Source organism: Lucilia sericata, unplaced genomic scaffold (genome assembly GCF_015586225.1).
Source record: "Lucilia sericata isolate MDLA Ls3-8-SP2 unplaced genomic scaffold, ASM1558622v1 Contig000145F_arrow, whole genome shotgun sequence".
NCBI lineage: Eukaryota > Metazoa > Arthropoda > Insecta > Diptera > Calliphoridae > Lucilia > Lucilia sericata.
Window position 1 is genome coordinate 26,501 of NW_023994177.1, and position 23,400 is coordinate 49,900.

Sequence of the window (23,400 nt, forward strand, 5' to 3'; positions counted from 1 at the left end):
ATTTATAGCTTTGAAGGCTATTAGTTTATTTAACTTAAAGCCTTTAAAATAAAAAATATAAAGAAGAAATTAGGAATAATCCAAAAATTGAAATAAATGAAAAAGTTATAAAAATTTTCATATAACTAGATTTGAATATAGAATAATTTAATCAATTATTTTCATAATAATTTAATATAAAAGCTCTATATGATAATCGTATATAAAAATATAAAGTAATTAATGTTATTAATACTATAAATGTTAATAAAAATAATTGATTATTCATAGTTAAAGATTGAATAACAATTCATTTAGGGAAAAATCCTAAAAATGGAGGTAATCCTCCTAATGATAATAAATTAAAAAATAAGAAAAATTTTATAACCTTTGAATGAAAAAATAATGAAAATAATTGGTTAATATGAGAAGTTTTAAATATATTGAATATAAAGATTATAGCAAATGAAAGAAATGAATAAAATAAAAAATATGTTATTCATAATAAATTTCTATTGTATATTGCTGCTAATATTCATCCTAAATGATTAATAGAAGAATAAGCTATTAATTTACGTAAAGAAGTTTGATTCAATCCACCTAAAGCACCGATTAATCTTGAAAGAATAATACTTGTAATAATTAATGGCTTAAAAATAATATAAGAAATTAATATTAAATGTGCAATTTTTTGTCAAGTCATTAAAATTAATGCATTTGTCCATGAAAGTCCTTCTATTACATTAGGGAATCAAAAATGGAATGGAGCAGAACCTCTTTTTAAAAGAAGAGAAGAAAAGATTATTATTTCTATAAAATAATTTGAATTTGTTTTACTTGAATTTAGTAAAAACAGAATCACTGCGAATAGAAATACTGAAGATGCTAATGCTTGAGTTAAGAAATACTTTAATGAGGCTTCTGTTGATATTAATTTATCATCTCTTATTAGGGGGATAAAAGCTAATAAATTAATTTCTAACCCTATTCAAGCACCTAACCATGAATTAGCAGAAATAGAAATTAATGTTCCTATTATTAAAATTCCGAAAAATATAATTTTTGATGAATTATTAAAAATTAAAAAGAAAAGGATTAGAACCTTTATAAATGGGGTATGAGCCCAGTAGCTTAATTAGCTTATCTTTTTATAATTATATTTTGGTGTATGATGCACAAAAGTTTTTGATACTTTTAGAAATAGTTTAATTCTATTAAATATAATGAATGTAATATTATTACATGATTTACCCTATCAAGGTAATCCTTTTTATCAGGCAATTCATTAAAAGAAGTTTTCCCATGTTTTTTTTTTTTCTTTATACTAAAATTTTTGAAAAAGAAATATTTTTTTTTTATTATTATAATTTATTTACATAATAAAATTTAGTAATTATAATTTTATAAAAGTTTTTTTATATGTAAATAATTAATTTTGCATATATATATATATATTCATATATTTATATATATATTAATTAATAAATTATTTATATAATTAATATTTTTAATAATAAATTTTTTTTTGATCTAAATCAATAGATATCTATTAATTAATTAAATATTTATATATAAATAGATATCTATTAATCTATATTGGTATATAAACTAAAATTCAGATTTTGCACGCTTCAATATAAAATTTGAGAGGTATAAATTTAGAAAATGTTTTATATTATAATATTTAAAAAAAAAAAAATAGATCCTTTTTAATTTATAGTTTTTTTTTAATATATTCATATGTTAAAATTTATTTACTAATTTAATTATATATATTGAAAGTAAATTATAAATATTTTATTTAATAAATTTATTACACATATATATAAAAGTTATTAGGGGATAACTAAATTTTTATTGTGTGAGTATTTACCAATTTATAATTATTTTAATAAATTAAAAAATATTTATTAGTAAATAAATAATTACTAATTTTTATTATTAACAACTTTAATTAATTTATTTATTTTATTTTATTTATTTAATAAAATAAAGAATAAATATTAATAGGGGTAATATTTTATTAATTTATTAAATAAGTATTTATATATGAGTAATTACCAATTTTTGATTATTAAAATTAATAATTAATTATGATTATATAAAGAAAATTTTATTATTAGAAATTATTTATTTAAATTAAATTATGATTTTAATTTACTTATTTAATTTATTTAAAAATTAATTTATTAAAAATTCAGTTAAATTAAAATTTTTAATTAGTTGTATAAAGTTTTATTTTGGCTTGTAAATTTATTATTAGTTTAATTTATATGTAAATTTTTATATGAATATTTATTTATTTTAATAATTAATAATTTTTTTTATCCGCAGTAATTAATATTATTAATTAAGGAAACTTAGAAATAGTAATACTAAAGAGTATTGGCTAAATTTGTGCCAGCAGCCGCGGTTATACGAATAATGCAAATAAATTTTTTTTAGTTGAAGTTAAATTGTTTATTTATAAAATAAAAATAAATTTATTAGGGGAAATTTTAAATTTATAAAATTTTTTATTAGAATAATTGAAGCTTAAAAATTTTAGTAATAAACTAGGATTAGATACCCTATTATTTAAAATGTAAATTAAAAAACTAAGGTAGTAGTAGTTATGTTCTTTAAACTTAAAAAATTTGGCGGTATTTTAGTCTATTCAGAGGAACCTGTTCTGTAATCGATAATCCACGATGGACCTTACTTAAGTTTGTAATCAGTTTATATACCGTCGTTATTAGAATATTTTATAAGAATGTTAATTTTCAAAATTTTTTAAAAGAAAATATATCAGATCAAGGTGTAGCTAATATTTAAGTAGAAATGGGTTACAATAAATTTATTTAAACGGATATAAATTTGAAATATTTATTGAAGGTGGATTTGATAGTAAAATTATAAAGATTAACGCTTGTATTTATAAAAAAAATCTTATTTTGCTTTTAATGCACTCAATAGTTAAAGCACACTTTAGCCTTAAAAACCATTAATAAAATTGTGATATTCATAAGCAAATAATAAACGTATATTAACTATTGTGCTGATTTATGTTTAAGTTGGCAGCACTGTACAATATGGCTGTCATTTTATGTGTTAGTGTTGCGTACAATTAGGATAAAATATTCGTTGATTCGGTTTTCTTAATTTCATATTTTTGTTTATAATAGATTTTTGACAATAAAAACAAACTTTTAAGAAAAATAAATATATATATGGCTTTAATAAATGTCTATTTAGTTCAGATGTATAAATATAACATATAATTTCTAATTATTATTAAAAGTATCCGAATAACGGATATTTTGCGACAAAATATACATCACTATGACACATTTTCTTATTTTTACTTATTTTCCTTGTAATTTTTGATAAATTTTTGCAAATATTGATAAATTTCTTTGATATTTGACTAATTTTAATGCCGGCGAATATATTTTGCATTAGTATAACACTAATCAATATAATTTACATGGTTAATTACTTTATGGCATTATATTTGTAGCATATAACGTATAAAAAGTTTAAAATGTTTTGAAAGCATAATCAGGCGAGTCGCATGCAATTATCCAGCCTTATTGCTCGTCGGAGGGGAGGTTCGTTGCCTGTCGCTTCGTAAGAATTTCGCTACTCAAAGATTTTAAAATTTGCATGCTAAATGTTCAATAAAAGGAACAGAAAAGCCAAAATATTAAAGGAAAACCATCTAAAAGATCAATATAATTTGAATCTATGTTGTTTTTGATCCAATCATCTGCCCACCCAACCACGATTACTAACATTTTAACCAAAACAAACTATTTAGTAATCCCATTTCCTAACAGCAAATTTAACCAAAAAGTTTTCAAATCAAAACAGTTAAATATTTAAAATTTAGCCAAAAGTCATTTTCTTTAAGAAACAATTTAATTTTCACTCTAAATATTCTAAAAATAATTTTGAAATAACAAAAGAAAATCTTTACAAAAACAAAATTATCAAATCAAAAACTCTTAAACTTAACATAAATTTGCTTTATAAACTGACTATGTGGTCAATAACCCTACACAGAATGAACAAAAAGTATTATGACAAGGAAATTTGGAACCATATTAAAATTTAACAAAAAAACATTGATAAATTGGAAATTTTTAAATTATTAAATGTTTTCTACCGTATTTATTTTATCTAGCATTATCTTTTTGTAAATTTTAATCATTTAATTAATTTAATTGTAAAGAAATAAAAAAAAAATATAATATGGTCACCCCAAATAACAAAAAGGTAATTAAAATATATAGCAAATCAAACTTTTACAGAGAACAATAAATAAGCAATATAAAAACAAAATTTAAGAGAGACTTACATTGATGTAATCTTATTGTAGCTCCCACGACGAAAGATCTTTCGTACAGCAGCATATATGTATGTATGTGATGTGGAATGTATTTAAGAGAGAGTTACTAAAATGTTGTTTTATAGGTTCTCTGTAGCACAATATTTCTTTCTGTTAAATTTAACTTTTTAATTTAATTATAATATTTCTTTTTGATTTAATAATACTACTTATAATTCATTTGCATTAACTTAAAGCCCAAACGATATTTGTATATTATTTTACACTCATAACACTACTAAAAATAACAATTATTTTTACAGCATTGCCAAATCAAATTTTTACTTGCATGCGGAGAGAATTTACAAAAATAAGAATGTTAACAAACATGTATGTATGTATGTATGTACAGTGTCTCACATAAATATTCGAATGTATTATTTTTTATGAATTACTGTGTTATTTTATGATGTTACTTTAAAAATAATAATAGTATTTAAATTTTTTTAATGAAATTTTATTAATTTATATTATTTCTACGAAATACAAGAAAAAAGTAATAAAAACTCATTAATGGTTTCCAAGAAAATGGAAAAAACCCAAAAAGGGTCATTTCAGGTACTGCGCAAAAATATTCGAATTTTTTCTAAGAACTTTTTTAGAATCCTTGAACACGTGTTTTATTGCCCATTAATTAACCCATTATGCAGGTAGTGGTTATATGGAATATTTAACATTATATTTTTTGGAAATTTGCATAATTATGTTGTAAATCCTTCCTGTGTAAGCGCTTAAAATGTTCAAAGAAAAAGAGTTGATCAATTCAAATTAAAAAATTAATTTATATCTGTATAATCAAGGCCGATCAATTAAATACATATAGGAAATGGTTAATAGATTCCCATCGACAATATATTTTGTCATTACACGCATGAAACAAAGAATTCCATCGAGTATTTACCATTATCAAGTCGTCCAAAACTGCTGTCAATACAGGACGACAGAGAAATACTGAGGAAATACCGAAGGAACCTTCATATATCAGCTCCAAAAATTAACAACGAACTCATGACAGTCCTGTGAATAAAAATTAGTGTCGAAATTGTGCGCAAAGTACTAGGGAGCAATAATTTGCATGGTCAAGTACTAAGGTGGAAACCGCTCATATCGAAGTTAATCGATGTTAAGTGTCTTGACTCCGCAAATACACTCATAAGTAAGAATATTGGATTCTGGAAGAAAGTTATCTTCGACGATTAGAACAAATATAATATTTTTGGCTCAGATGGTCGTCAAATGATATGGCGAAAGCTTGGAGATGCCTTGGAATTATCTAACTTAAAACCAACTGTAAAGGACCCAAGTTGCTCTGCCATATTTTGGGGTTCTGTGTCCGTCCACGGTGTTGGACTGCTAAAATTTATTATTGTAATTATAGACTAGAAGGTCCACTTGTCAATTTTAAAACAGAATTTGCATACTAGTACCACCAAAATGGGTCTACAACCCATTCAATTTATTTTTCAACAGAAAAACGATCCAAAATACACGACCTGGTACGTGAAAATGTTGATCATTTACAACACTAAGTATCTTCTTTCACCAAATTTTCAATGGAGTTAATGTCTGGACTTAAACTCCATTGAAAATTTGTGGTTATATTTACAAGAACAACTTTTAAATCACTCATTATCCTCTAAAACCACCATACGGTTGCTTTGCATGAAGAATGGGACATAATAACGCCAGAACTATTCCATAAATTGGTAGAAACGGTCCCACGACGCTTGGAAGTTGTTTTTAAAAACAAAGGCTACTATACAAAACATTAATTTCATTTTAATTATTTATTTTTACTTCACAATGCTAATCTAAATATGATTTACACAAAAAATTCGAATAATTTTGTGAAGCTATTTTTTGCACTTTTTTTAAAAAAAGTTAAATTAGTTTAAGTAAATTATTATTTTTTTAATTTTTAAAATGTGGTATAAAATTTAAGGACTGTCTGGACAACATAATAAATTAATTTATTTATTTTTCCCACAAAATCTATTTTAAAATGATGTCTGTTTTCATAATACATTAAATTCGAATACTTATGAGAGACACTGTATATATGTACTTAAGGGCTCTTGTTTTCAATTGTTAATGCAATTGCATTATAAGCAAGCAAACTTGTTTATTTAAAATTAAGGAATTCTTAAAAAAAACACTGGACAACAGAAATATACTTAATTTACACTTAACACATAATTTGCTAGATTTAAATTTAATTTTTTTTCGTTTTAGGCAAACATTTAAGTTTTTCTTTGCAAATTCAAAGGATAATTTTTCTTTTTTCTTGGTTAACTCTTATCTTTTTTTTTTAGTTTCAGTGAATTTTTTTTTTCAAAAACAATTTTTTTTTTTTACATTTAAATATACATATATTATTTAAGTTTTACTTTCTTTTTATTCTATTTTTTCTCGTAAGTTGAGTTTTATTTTCGATTTTTCTGACTGTGTTCATATTTTTGTTTGCCAGTGTAAAATTATATTGGTTTGTTTTGCGAATATTTTGTTTTTTTTTCGTTAATACACTCTTCTTTATAACATTTTAATATTTTTCTTTTTTTTTTTATTTTTAATTTATATATATTTTACCCACTTTTCAGCAATATTTATGTTTTATCTTCTATGTTTTCTTTTTAAATGGTTTTTTTTTTTGTTTTTTTTTTAAATATTGTTTAATTTTTTTTTTTGAATTTCACTGCACATCTACGATCACCAAAAGCCTAAATTAACTGAAGCTATAGTCTCTCCAATGAAATGTACACAGCCTTTTTTTTTTAGACAGAAGAAATATACAAGCTGACAAACAAATAAATCTGTAATTAGGTGCCAATCTAAATAACAACAAAAAATATATGTTTTTGTTATAATAATATGAAGAGAGATTATTTTTAATACCAAAATTACCATTAAAATTGACACCAAATATAAAAAGAAACCCACCAGATATTCGAAACCCAATAGACATAGGTGATTTTGATCTATAATTCAAATATTAAATAGTTTTGCTCAAATCAATATGGAAATCTTATTTCACTGAGAAAACCTTACCCTTTTATTTTGATTTTCATCTAAATAGAAAATAATTTCAATTAGGAGCAGCTTTGATCATGCAAAAATATTTGATTTTGTTTCCTCTCACAAAAAGAAAACTAACAGAAAACGTATAAAAGAAAAAAAAATTTAATTAGGCTTATTATTTTGCAAAAGGAATAAAAGCTCAAAAATTGAAATCAGCTTCACTTGAAATACTTACAATTTTTTCTTATAATTTTTTTTTTAAATAAACTTTAATAAAAACTTTGAACTTTATATGAACTAAGTTTTGAAAAATTTGAAAGAACAACGTTCAAGAAAACTTGTCAATGCTAAGCGATCTCCAAAGAAAGCTTGGTTGGCGTCCGTAATCTAGCGGTTTGGAAAAGTAACATGTCTATTCCCTAAATTTAATTAGATTTTCGTAAACAAATATCAATATAAATGTCAATTGAACGATAGGAGTGATATACATGTTTCGGCTTTACCCCCATAGATGGCGTTGTAAGAAATGTAAACGACACTGTTAAGTTTTTAACGGAAATAAAACAAAACAATATTCGAAAACAATTTAACAATATATTTGTTATTTATTATTCAGTTAATCAGTTATATGCTATGGTTTTTTTTTATATGTTATTGATTTAATAATTTAATTTTCCTTTAGTTAGTTATATATATATTTATTAATTTATTATTAATTCATTAGTTTATTTATTGATTTATTTATTTGATTATTGGGTAGAAAATATATAAATTAATATCAAAATCATTTTATCATAGCAAGCGACATTACATATTTAACCAACAAACTTTGAAAAAGCCAAATCAAATGATTTTGTCCATCATTTGGTTGACAGACGGGCATTTCCAAATTGCCTAAAAATAGTGCTGGACAATTGGAATATTGTCAAATATTCATGCATTAATCCAATAATGCCTAGATTTGAGTTTTTTCCTCAAAATATAATCGTTTAAAAATTTTCTGGGATTTTATTTACAAATTTGTAAACGTTAAAATTAGAATTCTTAGATTTTATTTTAAAAGAAACCATAATTAGTTTTCGCAATCAACCTAAAATTACCGGAAAAATCTTTATCTGAGAAAAAAATTGTTAAAATCAACTTATTGTTGGCTTAAAGAAGGGTCGAGCCTACAATAAAATTCTTCTAATTGTCAATGGTTTATTGAAGGTGTTTTAAGCTATTTCACGTTTATAAATACGATTTTCCTGAATTTTGCTTAAAATTGTTTAATAAACCTAAAATAAGTTTTTATAAATACAGCCGTAATAATTTGATTTTAGCTCTAAAATATGCACACATCGCCCGTCACTCTTACTACTAAGGTAAGTCGTAACATAGTAGATGTACTGAAAAGTGTACCTAGAATGTAATTTAAAGCTTATTTAGTAAAGTATTTCATTTACATTGAAAAGATTTTTGTGCAAATCAATATAAATTGATTAGATTTTATTTATTAATAATTTTTTTTATATTTTAAATTATTAAAAATAATTATAAATTGAATTGTTTTAGTATTTAATAAAGAAAAAATAATATTAATTATAGTGTAATAGTATTGTGAAAGAAAATTGAAATATTTTGAAAAATTTTTATTTTAAAAGAAAATTTAATTTATTGTACCTTGTGCATCAGGGTTTATCAAATAAAAATTATTTAAAATAATTTTCTCGATTTTAAAAGAGTTAATATATTATGAAAGTTAATGTGGCCAAATTATTTTTAATAATATATTAGAAATGAAATGTTATTCGTTTTTAAAGGTATCTAGTTCTTTAAGAAATAAATTTAATTTAGAAATTTTATATTATTTAATTAAATAAATTAATTAAATAAATAAATAAAATAAATTTTTAAAAATAAATAAATATATTAATAAATATAAGCTTAGAAATAGCTATTATTAATAAAAGTGTTATAATTTATTTTATAATAATTATTATTTATTAAAATTTTAAATTTTTATTAAAGTATTCATTTTAATAATTAAAATGAAAAAATTATGATAAAATTAGTATATTAAAATGTATAAATAAATATAAATGAAAAGTTTTTATAAAGAACTCGGCAAAAATAATGTTCGCCTGTTTAACAAAAACATGTCTTTTTGATTTTTTTTAAAGTCTGACCTGCCCACTGAAATATTTTAAATGGCCGCAGTATACTAACTGTGCAAAGGTAGCATAATCATTAGTCTTTTAATTGAAGGCTGGTATGAATGGTTGGACGAGATATTGACTCTTTCATTAAAATTTATAATAGAATTTTATTTTTTAGTCAAAAAGCTAAAATTTATTTAAAAGACGAGAAGACCCTATAAATCTTTATATTTATATTATTATAATTTTTTAGATTCTTTTTATTATAATAATAGATTATATTTTATTGGGGTGATATTAAAATTTAATAAACTTTTAATTGTTTAAATCATTAATTTATGAATAATTGATCCGTTATTAGCGATTAAAAAAACAAGTTACTTTAGGGATAACAGCGTAATTTTTTTGGAGAGTTCATATCGATAAAAAAGATTGCGACCTCGATGTTGGATTAAGATATAATTTTAGGTGTAGCCGCTTAAATTTTAAGTCTGTTCGACTTTTAAATTCTTACATGATCTGAGTTCAAACCGGCGTAAGCCAGGTTGGTTTTTATCTTTAAAAAATGAAAATATTTCAGTACGAAAGGACCTAATATTTGATAAATTATTATTTTTATATTGAATATAATTAATATAATTACTATTTTGGCAGTGCAATAAATTTAGAATTTATTTATGTAATTTTTATTACAAATAGTACTTGTTTTTTATAGAAAATTTATTATTGGAAGATTATTATTAATTATTTTTGTATTAGTAAGAGTAGCATTTTTAACTCTTTTAGAACGAAAGGTTTTAGGATATATTCAAATTCGTAAGGGACCTAATAAGGTTGGAATTGCAGGAATTCCTCAGCCTTTTTGTGATGCAATTAAATTATTTACTAAGGAACAAACTTATCCTTTATTGTCTAATTATATTTCTTATTATTTTTCACCAATTTTTTCATTATTTTTGTCTTTATTGGTTTGAATATGTATACCTATATTTGTTAAGCTTTTTTCGTTTAATTTAGGTTTGTTATTTTTTCTTTGTTGTACAAGTTTAGGTGTTTATACAGTAATAATTGCAGGTTTATCTTCAAATTCAAATTATGCTTTATTAGGAGGTTTACGAGCTGTTGCTCAAACTATTTCTTAGGAAGTTAGATTAGCTTTAGTATTATTAAGTTTTATTTTTTTAATTGGGGGTTATAATATGTTAATATTTTATAAGTATCAGATATTTATTTGATTTTTATTTATTATATTTCCTATAGCTTTAGTATGATTCAGAATTTCTTTAGCTGAAACTAATCGAACTCCTTTTGATTTTGCTGAAGGAGAATCAGAATTAGTTTCTGGATTTAGTGTAGAATATAGAAGAGGAGGATTTGCTTTAATTTTTTAGCAGAATATGCAAGTATTTTGTTTATAAGAATATTATTTTGTGTAATATTTTTGGGAAGTGATGTTTTTCATGATTTTTTTATGTTAAATTAACATTTGTTTCTTTTATATTTATTTGAGTTCGTGAAACATTACCTCGTTTTCGATATGATAAATCAATATATTTAGCTTGAAAAAGTTTTTTTACCTTTTTCATTAAATTTTTTGTTATTTTTTGTAGGGTTTAAGATTTTTTTATTTTATTTAATTTAATGAATTAATTTTAGTAAAGTTAATAGAAAATTTGATTTCTATCTTATGTTTTCAAAACATATGCTTATTTCAAGCTCATTAACTAATTTAATAAATTATCTCATCATTTAATAATTAAAGGATTAAATATGAAATATGCAAAATAAATTACAGTTAAAATTTGTCCTACTAAAACATAAGGTTCTTCAACTGGTCGAGCTCCAATTCATGTTAATAAGATTACTGTTACTACTATTACTCAAAATAAAATTTGATTAATAGGATAAAATTGAATTCCTCGGAATTTTCTTAAGTGATAAAATGGTAAAAAAGCTAAAATTGCAATAGAAAGAACTAAAGCAATTACTCCTCCTAATTTATTAGGAATTGAACGTAAAATAGCATAAGCAAATAAGAAATATCATTCTGGTTGAATATGAACTGGTGTTACTAATGGATTAGCAGGAATAAAATTATAAGGATCTCCTAAAAGGTAAGGATTAATTAATACTAATAGAAGTAAAATTATTGTTATAACGACAAATACTACAATATCCTTGAAAGTGAAGTATGGGTGGAATGGAATTTTATCAATATTAGAGTTTAATCCTATAGGGTTATTTGATCCAGTTTCATGTAAAAATAAAATGTGAATTAATGTTGCAGCTAATACAATGAATGGTAAAATGAAATGGAATGTAAAAAATCGAGTTAATGTAGCGTTATCTACAGCAAATCCTCCTCATACTCATTGAACTAAATCAATACTTAGGTAAGGGATGGCTGATAATAAATTAGTAATAACTGTAGCTCCTCAAAAAGATATTTGACCTCATGGTAAAACATATCCTATAAATACTGTTCCTATAACTAAAAATAAGATAATTACTCCTACTAGTCAAGTTGGAGTAAATAAGTATGATCCGTAATAAATTCCTCGTCCTACATGTAAATAAATACAAATAAAGAAAAATGATGCACCATTAGCATGTATAGTTCGTAGTAATCATCCATAATTTAAATCTCGACAAACATGATTAACTCTATTAAAAGCTAAATTAATATCTGCAGTATAATGTGTTGCTAAAAATAAACCAGTTAAAATTTGAATTATTAAACATTTGATTCGTAAAGGTTTGTTCATTAGTTAAATATTGGTCGAAGAGGACCCTTAAATAATTTAGTAATTTTAACTACAGCAATTAACGTAATTAATAAGTAATTTATTAATAAAATTGTTAATAAATTAGTTGGATAATTATATAATTTATTAAGAGATAAAGAATTTTCTATTAAGTAAGAATTTATATCATAAATAGATTTAACTTCTAAATTTTGGTATTGTAGTAAAATATTTTTGTCTATAAAAAATAATGGATGTTTTATATTTATAAACTCGGGGGAGTTTTCCAGATTTTTCCTACCGAGCGCGTCCCCGGGTGGCGGATAGGGGGTGGTGATGGACCATCTGTCCTCTCCCAGCTTTAATTTCACTTAAGCTGAGGGAGGGCAGATTGTCCACCACCTGGGAATATTATATTCCCCGCGGACCAAAAAACTGGAAAAAAAACAAATATGGAAAATAAAAATAAAAAGATAAAAGTTACGGTGCAGGGCCTAAATAACCCAGTACCGGCGGCAAGTGTTGATCTACTCGGGAGTCACGTGTCGTCGTCATCCTGCAATCGTGAGCAGAATACTACTACGGAGGTGGGTACCTTGGCCTCCGTGGCGGACAATGCGTCAAGTGTACAGCATGCCGCTGGCAAAAATATAGGGGTGAAAGAGAAGGATGTACTCGGAGAGAGCTCTAAGCTACCTCAGCCTTTAAATATAGGTGAGGGTTCCGACTCTGAATCCTCAGATGATAATAATAATAATACCATTATAGCAAATCCCAAAAAGGATGAAGTAGAGCAAATGGTGAAAGAGGTGAGTGATAGCATAGCTAAACTACCTATTACTAAGAAAAGACTTTCTGGAGCACAGAGGAGGAAGTTGAAAAAGATGCTTCAGGAAATCATAGTTAGTCAATCCCACGACACTCCAAAGGAAAAATCGGACTCTCTCACAAGATCTGAGGCAAAAAGGATCAGGTCTCCCGAGGAGTTGACAACTGAGAATAAACCTAAGAAGAAAAAGAGCTCCCCGTCTTCTAATACACAGTCGAAGCCAAGCCATACTTCACTCAAAGGAATCTCAAGTGAGAATCCTGCGAGTAAGGGTGACAACGCCAAGCCAGATATTCCGAAGACGAACACGTCGGCGAAATCAACCTCGAAGGTAAGGGAATCTCAAAAGAAGCCCCGAAAAAGCATCATTAGCAAGTACTAGCAATGTTGAGGAGTCAAATCCTAAAAGCGAGGAGGAAATCACTCACCCGCCAGAAGACAGAACAGCAATGCTCTCCAGAATTGGGAATGTGTCTATTAAAAATACTGCTATTCCTATGCCTGATAAGGACACCGCAGTGCCATCAACAGTACTCACTGCATTAATAGCCACTTCAGGTTATCCGGAGGAGTCAAATCCAAAGAGCGAGGAGGTGACCACCAACTCGCTGGAAGACAGTTTAATGGATGACCATGATTGAGGTTATCCAAATAAACCTCCATCGGAGCGAGACAGCTACCAACGCTCTGATGGCTAAAATCAACACAGGTAAAATACATATAGCTTTAATCCAGGAACCTTGGACGATTCGCAACAAGGTTTCTGGATTAAATCACGTAAATTTCCAACTTTTCTACGCTGATACAGGATCTCGCCCGAGAACATGTATCTTATGTCACAAGAACTTATGTTTTCTCCTCTCAACAGGATTATCAACATCGGATGCAACGGTGCTGAAGCAAGGTCGAGGCAACATATTCCTTGCATCTATTTACCTGCCTTTCGATTCTCCGACACTACCACCAACGTCGGATCTGATGAAACTGGTTGAAGAGGCACAAAGGAAAAATAAGAAAATTGTAATAGGTTGTGATGCCAACTCGCATCATGTAGCTTGGGGTAGTACAAACACCAATCGCAGGGGACAAGCCCTCATGGATTTCTTTAATACTAAAGACTTGATAACATTGAACTTAGGTAATAAAGCTACCTTCGTCAATAGAATCAGAGAAGAAGTATTAGATATAACTATATGTTCAGAAGAGCTTATAAACGAAATTCAGGATTGGAGAGTTTCGGACGAGCACTCCTTTTCTGATCATCGGTACATAAGATTCAAAATACTAAGGCCACCACCAAAGCCGATAAAGTTTCGGAATAAGTCTAAAACTAATTGGACAATGTTCGGGACCTTACTAAAGAACCGTTTAGGTCAGGACACTTTTCAATGTCGAAATAAAGAGGATATAGATGCCAAAGTGGAAACGTTCACAAGTGCCCTGGTTGAATCGTTCGAGGACAGCTGCCCTCTGCGAGAGCGGAGATCTGCCCAGGAAAAACCCTGGGTAACTGGGGAGATCCGGAACCTTGGGAAGACTCTTCGCAAACTATTTAACCGGGCACGGCGTAAAAAGACCGCAGTATACTGGGATGAGTATCGTAATAAACTTGGTGAATATAAGAAAATCGTTCGAAAAGCCAAACGAGACTCCTGGAAACTTTTCTGTGAACAGGTAGATAGCGTAAATGACGTATCGAAGATAAAAAAATTCCTATCCAAAACTCATGTCCAACCGGAATCTATGATCGATGACACGGGCAGGAGGCTTGAGGATATGGAGGAGACAATGAAACTCCTAATGGACTCTCATTTCCCACCCGGTATATCGAATAACATAGATGAACCGATATTGGAGGAAGGGGAGGGTAACACGGAAATAGTTATTACAACTGACATGGTTAAAGGGGCAATCAAGAGCTTTGCTCCCTATAAAGCTGCAGGGCCGGATGGAATTTTCCCGGCACTTTTGCAGATGGAGGCGGGACTGGTTTCCGTACATCTGTCACAGATATTCACTGCATGCTTAAAATTGACATATACCCCAGTTAAATGGCAGGATGCAAGGGTAATTTTTATACCCAAACCAGGGAAACCTAGCTATGCGACACCTAAGTCCTATCGACCGATAAGTCTTACGTCCTTCCTACTTAAAACCTTGGAACGGATAGTCGATAGCATGGTTAAAAGCAGCATACCATACAATGACCTTAAATATAAGCAGCATGCTTATGTAAAGGGACGATCGGTGGAAACCGCTTTAAATGAAGTTGTCCACTACATAGGTGAGTCTTTCGATAGCAAACTGTATACACTGGCAGTATGCATTGACATCGAAGGCGCTTTCAATAACGTGCACACTGATACCCTTATCCAATCCCTAGACCAGTTTTATGTTGACCGGGTGCTCCGTAACTGGATCAACTACATGCTAAGGAACAGATGGATAAGCTGCGAGATGTACGATATAACTATCAGGAAAAAGGTATTTCGCGGTATACCACAGGGTGGCATTTTGTCACCTTTACTCTGGGTCACCACGATTAATAGCCTCCTAAGGACCCTAACCGAGAAAGGACTTAGACCTGTCTGCTATGCAGACGATGTCGTAATACTTTTAAAGGGAAAGGATCCAAATTACTTGTGTAGAAGAGCTGAGGAGGCTCTGAATACGGCCTTGAGCTGGGCTCAACCGAGAGGCCTCAATGTTAACCCGGCGAAGACGGAAATCTGTCTTTTCACAAGAAAGACAAAAATTTCTACATATACTGAACCTTGCTTCTTGGGCAAGAAGATACCGGTGACAGACAAAGTTAAGTACTTAGGTGTAATACTTGACCGGAAATTAAAATGGAGACACCACATAGAGGATAGGATCAACAAGGCACATCGGTGCTGGGCGATATGTAGGAGAACCATAGGCATGAAATGGGGTCTTAGTCCTACTATGACAAATTGGCTTTATAAAAGTGTAATTAGACCAATTCTAGCTTATGCTTCAATAATCTGGTGGACTGCTTTGGACAAAAAGTGTAATATCAAACTACTACAGGGAGTTCAGCGTACATGCTGCTTGGGTATAAGTGGTGCCATGTGTACTACTTCAACCAAGGCTCTGGAAACGTTGCTAGATATTCCACCCATTGAAACATATATAAGATATGAGGCGGCGCTTACAGCCGAACGGCTCTTTACTTTAGGCGAACTGGCCAAAAACGGTTATAGGACACGTCATCAATGTATACTGGACACATTGGAAGGTTATACACATTCATCGGACGTGCCTGATCGCATACCAGACACTGAATATGTCGGAAACTTTGAAACGCTAATCCCAGATAGAATGTCTTGGTCAAGCGGAACATTAGAGCAAATACCAGTAGGAATCCGTTGCTACACGGATGGCTCTAAATTAGGGGACAAAGTGGGTCTGGGGTTCTATATTGAAGACCCAGAAACAGAAATATACCACCGTTTACCTAATCATAACACAAGCTTCCAGGCAGAAGTACGAGCAATAACGGAATGTGTAAATTGGATTAGAATAAATATGGCGCCCACAGGGCTTAATATATTTACCGACAGCCAGAAGGCAATTTGTGCGATATCAGGTGATAGAATTAAATCTAAGACCGTATTGGATTGTAAGAAAGCTTTAACTGATTACTCTCCCAGAGGTAAGGTTCACATCATATGGGTACCAGGCCACTCGGGAGTAATCGGCAACGAAAGGGCGAATGTAATAGCTTTAAAGGGAAGGGAGCTCGATGTAGTTAACCTGACAAACGCAAAACCATTCGACGCAACAAAAGCTGAATTAAAAATATGGATGAGAGAATCCCATAAGGCCTCTTGGAATAATGAAACGGTGGGTAGAACCACAAAGATTCTATGGGGTGACCCTGATGAGAGCAAGACGAGAAATCTTCTCAAAATGAGCAAGTCTGAGGTTAGTATGATGGTACGTATTCTCAGTGGACACACAGGATTACGAGCACATCTATACAAAATTGGACGTGCGAATTCAGACGAATGTAGAGCATGTGGAGAGGACAGTGAAACTCTGGAGCACTTTCTTTGCCATTGTCAGGCATTCGTCGAAGTTAGATCCAAGTATCTTGGAAGTGATGTTATTCCAGAAATAACATTCTTAACCAACACCGATTGGAAGATTCTTAGGAATTACGTCCAGGAAACTGAGTTTCTGAACATGGAAAAATAATACATTGAACAATTTTTTTTTCTTGAATTGGAGCGCACAACAGGCCCAATAGTGGCCTAGGTGTATTTCTTCGGATTTGATGTAGTATACATCCTCCTATCAACCTACCTACCTACCTACCTACCATATTTATAAAATTAAAATTAAAAATAATTAAAAGAGTTAATAAAATTCATTGTATAATATCAAGAGGTAGTTTAATTAAAATATTAATTTTGGGGATTAATGATAAAGAAATTTCTTTTCTCTTGAAGTTTTAAAAGAAATAATCTTATTTTTGATTTACAAGACCAATGTTTTTGTTAAACTATTAAAACTAATGATAGCAATTTTAAATTGAAGCTTACCAAGTATTTTATTTATTATAGGAGTATTTACTTTTGTTTCTAATCGAAAGCATTTATTATCTATATTGTTAAGATTAGAATATATTGTTTTAAGATTATTTCTTTTATTATTTATTTATTTAAATATATTAAATTATGAAAATTTTTTTAGAATAATATTTTTAACTTTTAGTGTATGTGAAGGAGCATTAGGTCTTCAATTTTAGTATCAATAATTCGTACTTATGGAAATGATTATTTTCAAAGATTTAATATTTTACAATGTTAAAAATTATTATTAGAATTTTGTTTTTATTTCCGTTGTGTTTAATATATAATACTTATTGAATGGTACAAAGTTTATTATTTTTATTAAGTTTTGTTTTTATTTTAATAAATATGTATAGAAATTATTTTATATCAATTTCTTATTTATTTGGATGTGATATAATTTCTTATGGATTAATTTTATTAAGATTATGAATTGTGTCTTTAATATTAATGGCTAGTGAATCTATTTATAAGTATAGAAATTATACTAATTTATTTTTATTAAATATTGTTTTATTAATAATTTTATTAGTATTAACTTTTAGTAGAATAAGATTATTTATGTTTTATTTATTTTTTGAAAGTAGATTAATTCCTACTTTGTTTTTAATTTTAGGGTGAGGTTATCAACCTGAACGTTTACAAGCGGGGGTATATTTATTATTTTATACTTTATTAGTTTCTTTACCAATATTAGTTGGTATTTTTTATTTATATAAGGCTACTGGGACTTTAAACTTTTATTTATTAAATAATTATATATTTAATTATGAAATTCTTTATTTTTCTTTAGTTATGGCCTTTTTAGTAAAAATACCTATATTTTTAGTTCATTTATGATTACCTAAGGCTCATGTATGGTTCAATAATTTTAGCTGGAATTATATTAAAGTTAGGGTGTTATGGATTATTACGAGTATTTCCTTTTTTACAATTAATAGGATTAAAATTTAATTTTATTTGAATTAGAATTAGATTAGTAGGAGGAGTATTAGTTAGATTAATTTGTTTACGTCAAACAGATTTAAAGGCTTTAATTGCTTATTCTTCAGTTGCTCATATAGGAATTGTATTAGCTGGATTAATAACTTTAACTTATATAGGAATTTGCTCATATAATATTTGCTCATGGTTTATGTTCTTCAGGATTATTTTGTTTGGCTAATATTTCTTATGAACGAACAGGAAGACGAAGATTATTAATTAATAAGGGGATATTAAATTTTATACCTTCTATAGCATTATGATGATTTTTATTAAGATCTGCTAATATAGCTGCTCCACCTACTCTAAATTTATTAGGAGAAATTTCTTTAATTAATAGAATTGTTAGTTGATCATGAGTTTCTATATTTATATTATCATTATTGTCTTTTTTTAGAGCTGCTTATACTTTATATTTATATGCTTATAGTCAACACGGTAAAATTTTTTCTGGAATTTATTCTTTTAGAGGAGGTTCTGTTCGAGAATTTTTACTTTTATTTTTACATTGGTTTCCTTTAAATTTGTTAATTTTAAAGGGTGATATATGTATGTTATGATTATGTTTAAATAGTTTAATAAAAATATTGATTTGTGGTGTCAATGATAAGAGATTTTCTTTTTAAACCGTGAAATATATATCAATTTGTACAATTAGTTTTGTAAGATTATTTTTTTTAGATTATTTTCTTTTTTTATAGGACTTGTTTTTATTATAAATGATTATAGAATTTTTATTGAGTGGGAAGTTGTTTCGATAAATTCAATAAATATTGTTATAACTTTATTATTTGATTGAATAAGTTTAATTTTTATATCTTTTGTTTTAATAATTTCTTCGTTAGTTATTTTTTATAGTAAGGAATATATAGAAAGTGATTATAAAATTAATCGATTTATTATATTAGTATTAATATTTGTTACTTCTATAATGTTATTAATTATTAGTCCTAATTTAATTAGTATTTTATTAGGATGAGATGGTTTGGGATTAGTTTCATATTGTTTAGTAATTTATTTTCAAAATGTTAAGTCTTATAATGCTGGTATATTAACAGCTTTATCTAATCGAATTGGTGATGTTGCTCTTTTATTAGCTATTGCTTGAATATTAAATTATGGGAGTTGAAATTATATTTTTTATTTAGAAGTAATTTATGGGAGTTGAAATTATATTTTTTATTTAGAAGTAATAAAAAGTAATATAGAAATAATAATTGTAGGAGGATTAGTTATGTTAGCTGCAATAACTAAAAGAGCTCAAATTCCTTTTTCTTCTTGATTACCAGCTGTTATAGCAGCTCATACACCAGTTTCAGCTTTAGTTCATTCTTCAACTTTGGTAACTGCTGGTGTTTATTTATTAATTCGATTTAATATTTTATTAAGAAGTTCATGATTGGGTAATTTATTATTATTATTATCTGGATTAACAATATTTATAGCAGGGTTAGGAGCTAATTATGAATTTGATTTAAAGAAAATTATTGCTTTATCTACTTTAAGACAATTAGGGTTAATAATAAGATTTTTATCAATAGGTTATTATAAGTTAGCATTTTTTCATTTATTAACTCATGCTTTATTTAAGGCTTTATTATTTATATGTGCTGGAGCTATTATTCATAATATAAATAATTCTCAAGATATTCGATTAATGGGAAGTTTAAGATTAATAATACCATTAACTTCTTCTTGTTTTAATGTAGCTAATTTAGCTTTATGTGGTATACCTTTTTTAGCTGGATTTTATTCTAAGGATTTAATTTTAGAAACAGTTTCTTTATCTTATATTAATATATTTTCTTTTTTTCTTTATTTTTTTTTTTTTCAAAACAGGTTTAACTGTATGTTATTCTTTTCGGTTAGTTTATTATACAATAACTGGTGATTCTAATTTTTCTTCTTTAAAATATTAAATATTGAGTAATATTGAAAAGTATAATAGGTTTATTAATTTTAAGAATTTTTGGTGGGAGAATATTAAGATGATTAATTTTTCCTACACCTATAGTAGTTGTTCTTCCTTCTTATTTAAAATTATTAACATTATTTGTTTGTATTGTTGGGGGGATTATAGGTTATATAATTTCTAATGTTTCTTTATTTTTTTATAATAAAGCTTTAAATAATTATAATTTTTCTTATTCTATGTGGTTTATACCTTATATTTCTACTTATGGAATTATTAATTATTCTTTAATTGTTGGAAATATAGTAGTTAAATCATTTGATCAAGGTTGATCAGAATATTTTGGAGGTCAACAATTGTATTTAAATTTAGTTAAAAATTCTCAACTAAATCAAATATTACAAAATAAGAGTTTAAAGATTTATTTATTAAGTTTTATTTTTTGAATTACAATTTTATATATGTATATAATTTATTTATATTCAAATAGCTTATATTTAGAGTATGACACTGAAGATGTTAGGGATATTGATTTAATCTTTGAATATAGTGAATTTTTTTTAGTAATTTATAAAAAAATATTTTTAATTTTACAATGAAAATGTAATGTTTTTATTAAACTATATAAATAAAGAAGTATAAATGGAATTTAACCATTAAAAGAAAAAAGTTAGCAGCTTTTACTTGAACATCATACTTCTTTAATTGGAGTATTGATCTCATTTCTATCATTAACAGTGATAAGCCTCTTTTTGGCTTCAATTAAAGAATAAGGGTAAAATTACCTAAGATTAGGTCGAAACTAATTGCAATAAATCGCTTCATATTCAAGGTAGATTGAAATTTCAATACTTTTTGAATGCAAATGTTATAATTAACAACAACCCTAATTAATTTGATCAGTTTAATATTCCTTGATTTCATTCATGATAAAGACCTAGTAATAAAATTAGAATAAAAATAATTGATGTAATTGTTCATATCCTTAAATTAGAAAATTTAATAATTAAGATAATAGGAAGAATTAAAGCAATTTCTACATCAAAAATAAGAAAAATAATTGTAATTAAAAAAAATCGAAGTGAAAAAGGTAATCGAGAAGATGATTTTTTAGAAAGAGCCGCCATCTTACGCCAAAGTTGCCAAAAGAAGACACCGGGACGATCTCTGTTATGCAGTTTACGATGCCGGTAATCCGACAGGCAAAATTCCAATAGACCAACAGAGCAAGGTAGAAGATCTGGTGAACAATAAGATAGTGGACCACGCAATCGCTTCAAAGGGTCAACAACCAATAGAGAGCGTGAGCTGCGAGTTCAGAATGGCCGTGATGTTGATGAGGTTGGCATCTCACCAATGTGTGAGCACCCTAAAGAACTTGGTGGTTGTATCCCTCCTTCCTGGGACGGCGCTAAGCTGGGACTGGCAAAGAAGAGCGAGCTTCCGGTGCTCTTAAAGTCCACTGTCTACATAAAAGGATGGGGCAGTAAACTGGCTAATGAACGTATACTGGAAATTCTTGGTGTCAAAATGCTGAGCTGGCCGTGGAAAAATGGTACGTCTTTTACAGGAAAGAAGAACCTGAGGGAACTTTATTTGTAATAGGTATCGACCAGAAATCTATGGCTAGTCTTGCCAAGAATAAAGGTATGGCTTACTTCGCCTCTAAAGCTGTCATATTCAAAATTGGGAAGATGCCGATTGGAAGGGCTGTTCGAAAATGACACTAAAATACCTAAGACAACAGCATCAGTAGCAACTACTGATAACGTTAAGGAGTCAAATCCTAAAAGAGAGGAAGATACCACTAACTCGCCAAAAGAAGGTGCTGCTGCCCTTTCCAAAATTGGGGAGGTGCCGATAAGGACACTAAAACACCTAAGACGGTACCCAAAGCATCATTAGCAAGTACTGGTAATTTTGAGGAGTCAAATCCTAAAAGCGAGAAGGAAATCACTCACTGGCCAGAAGACAGAACAGCAGTGCTGTCTATAATTGGGAAAGTGTCGATTAAAAAGACTGCTCTTCCTGTGCCTGATAAGGACACCGCAGTGCCATCAATGGTACCCACTGCATCAATAGCCACTTCAGGTTACCAGGAGGAGTCAAATCCAACGATCGGGGATGTGATCACTAGCTCGCTGGAAGACAGTTTAAATGGATGACAATGATTGAGGTTATCCAAATAAACCTCCATCGGAGCGAGACAGCTACCAATGCTCTGATGGCTAAAATTAACATAGGTAAGATACATATAGCTTCAATCCAGGAACCTTGGACGATTCGCAACAAGGATTAAATCACGTAAATTTCCAACTTTTCTACGCTGATACAGGGTCTCGACCGAGAACATGTATCTTATGTCACAAGAATTTATGTTTTCTCCTCTCAACAGGATTATCAACATCGGATGCAACGGTACTGAAGCAAGGTCGTGGCAACATATACCTTGCATCTGTTTACCTGCCTTTCGATTCTCCGACACTACCACCAACGTCGGAGCTGATGAAACTGGTCGAAGAGGCACAAAGAAAAAATAAGAAAATTGTAATAGGTTGTGATGCCAATTCCCACCATGTAGCTTGGGGTAGTACAAACACCAATCTCAGGGGACAAGCCCTTATGGATTTCCTTAATACTAAAAACTTGATCACATTGAACTTAGGTAATAAAGCTACCTTCGTCAATAAAATCAGAGAAGAAGTATTAGATATAACTATATGTTCAGAAGAGCTTATAAACGAAATTCAGGATTGGAGAGTTTCGGACGAGCACTCCTTTTCTGACCATCGGTACATAAGATTCAAAATACTACGGCCGCCACCAAAGCCG

The 23,400-nt window shown here is 28.2% G+C and overlaps 3 pseudogenes; 1 reads left to right on the plus strand and 2 right to left on the minus strand.

Annotated features, from left to right (window-relative positions):
- Positions 1–42: 42 nt before the first annotated feature.
- On the minus strand, positions 43–1,283 carry LOC119601154 (annotated as a pseudogene).
- A 10,206-nt stretch (positions 1,284–11,489) lies between these two features.
- Positions 11,490–12,266, minus strand: LOC119601155 (annotated as a pseudogene).
- Positions 12,267–19,587: 7,321 nt separating this feature from the next.
- LOC119601156 lies at positions 19,588–20,954 on the plus strand (annotated as a pseudogene).
- Positions 20,955–23,400: the final 2,446 nt, after the last annotated feature.